The sequence below is a fragment of the Myotis brandtii genome, unplaced genomic scaffold, assembly GCF_000412655.1.
Source record: "Myotis brandtii unplaced genomic scaffold, ASM41265v1 scaffold285, whole genome shotgun sequence".
In the NCBI taxonomy this organism is placed as follows: domain Eukaryota; kingdom Metazoa; phylum Chordata; class Mammalia; order Chiroptera; family Vespertilionidae; genus Myotis; species Myotis brandtii.
Window position 1 is genome coordinate 2,591,181 of NW_005360891.1, and position 2,718 is coordinate 2,593,898.

The window sequence follows — 2,718 nt, forward strand, 5'->3', positions numbered from 1 at the left end:
GCAGGGTTGCTATGGTGACAAGAGGGCGACTCTCACCGCACAGCCTCTCGCTGCCTGCACTTCGGCAGTAAAAGCTTTCACTGAACACATGTTGGATTTTTTTAGGCAACCACCTCATCATCAAATACAAAGACATAATGGAGGCAGCTCTTTCCCTGCGTCATTTTCAGGACAGAAGTTGTGTCTATGTTCTTCCTGCTATACTGACAGGCCCCTTATGGGGTTATAGAATTCACTCATTCATTTGACTGGTATATATTGAGTGCCTACTGTGTGACAGGACGTGTACTAGGCACAGCCTACAATCCCTGGTGAAGACAAATAAATAGGGAATTCTGATGCAAGACCATAAAGCTCTCCTGGGGGTAAAATAAATACAGGTGTCCTGGTATGTAAGAGGGGAATCTGGCCCTTCTTGGGGGAATGAGGGGAGGTTTCCTGGGAGAAGCTGTCTCTGAAATGAAACTTAATGTCTCTTTAGGAGTTGGGGAGGATGTGTGGGTGGGGTGCAAGAGTTGCTCTAGTCTAGACAAAGGGGCCAGCATGTACAATAGAAGAGAAAAAGAGAGTGTATACCTCCAGAAACTGAACATTCCACAGTTTGGGGGGTAATCCATTTGTGAGGGAGGAAGTAGTGAGGGAGGAAAGGAAGGGGGAAGGATACCTGGTAGGAGAGAAAGGAGTGGCAAGAAACGAGATTGAGGAGGTAAACAAGGCTAGATCATGAAAGGCCTTTGTGCCACATTAAGGAGCTTGAATATCACTTGGAGGACATCTGGGAGATCATTAGCGGGTTTTAATGAAGAAGCATGGCTTAATTTGGCCTTTCAGAAAGACCTTGTGCAAAAATGAAAAAAACGAGCAAGAAAGGAATAAGAGGCAAAACTGGAAGCAAGACAATTTTAGTTAGACCACTCTTGCAGTAACCCAGAATGTTTGTGGTTGAGACTTAAACTGAAGATAATGCAGTCGATCTGTGGGCAGAAGTAATCAGATTCAAGACATTATTACCAGGGTAGCATGGAGATCACATGTGGTTTATGCTATGTGGACCACAGGAGGGAGGAGAAGTCAAAAATGACTCTGAGGCCCTAAATTGGATAGCTCAGTGAAGGATGCTTCTACTGTTAGGCCCCCAGACTCCATTTTCAGTTCTCAGTAAGGAACTCAGAAGCACCTTCTGACCTTAGCAGTTCATTCCTATCTAACAGTATATGTCCTCAGGCTCATCATTTTGGAAATAATAAACTGCAGGAATCATCATGGACCACCACTTTCCTGAAGTCCATTATCTGAGATAGCGATAGAAAGTATTAATTAATCTACCCCTTCCCCCCAAATAAAGAATTTTAAGATTGCCAACCTCACTACTTAAGAGAGCTAAGTAGGTTAAAAAGGCATGAAGATGTATGAAATAGAATTTCTTTGGGGGGATAGTAAAAAGGCCGTTGAGTCCACGAATCTCCCGAGGCTCTTTCTAGACTCATACTGCACTTTTGTAAACTTGACAGTTGAGGGCTGAGAAAAATGCTGTTTGGAGGACAAATGGGGGACAGACACTTGGCTGTAAGGATCAGTCTGTTCCCCACCCACATTGCTACTTACAATTCTCTCCAATTCTGAATAAATGTATTACACATGTGGAGCTCATCACCGGATAAGGTTTAAGTATACCCAGTGTAAACATAAACCAAGGCCCATGACCCAACTGATGGTGCCTATTCGAAGGCCTCAGTTGGAGCTTTTTTGGAGTTTTTGAGTAAATTTGTCTGCCTCACAAATGATTTTTCTGCAGTCATGTAAGAGGCAAATATTGAATGGACAACTCGGAGGGGACATAACCTCCCTTTGGAAAGTTCTGTTCTATCAGTTGGGCACAGCTCTTTTGTATTCGTTATCTAATTCTCACAGCTATCCTTTGAGGTAGATACAACTATTATTATTATGATTGTTATCCCTCAATTTCACGAGGCAGAGCTTAAGTCCAAAAAGGTCAAGGTTCAGACGCCATTCATTCAGAGTTGGCCAAGAATTTTAGGCATAAAGGTACTACAGGGAGTGGGGTGCTGCCTTGAACCCGGCTCTCTGAGTTCAAGGGCAGTGTCCTTCCCATAGCAGTGACCCTGGGCTCATTCCCGGGCGGCTGCGGGCAGAGTTGGAGAAAAGGCTGCTCTCGCCCCGCACAGCCTAGCTCCCCGATCCCGCGGTAACCGCCTTGTCGTTCTAAGGGGACCCAAGGACCTCCTGATGCACCCCCCCCCCCCCCCCCAAGCAGAATCGCAGCCCTTGGGATCCCGGAACCCCGCAGCGGCGTCAGCTCTGCATCCTCGGCTTGGCTGGGGCCGGGTGGAGAGGGGCCCGCCCTGCCGGGCGAGGTAATTGTGGGGAGCTGTAAGCTGACTTGGGGCCGGGAGCGGCGGCGGGGAACAACTTTCCCTTCTCCATTTTGGCCCGTGGCGCTGTGGGGAGCTGTATGCTGACTTGGGGCCAGGAGCGGCGGCGGGGGAACAACTTTCCCTTCTCCATTTTGGCCCGTGGCGATGGCGCAGCTTTTCTCAGCTCTTCCATCCGACGTGTAGAGCCTTCAACCCGGATACCGGGTGCCCCAAAGAGGGTGTCGGGCACCTCCCAGATGCAGAAGTGCCGATCCTCGCCTGCCCCCACACACCCCTCGGGTCCGGGTCCGCAGAGAGGGAGGGGCGCGCGGCACCGGGGGCC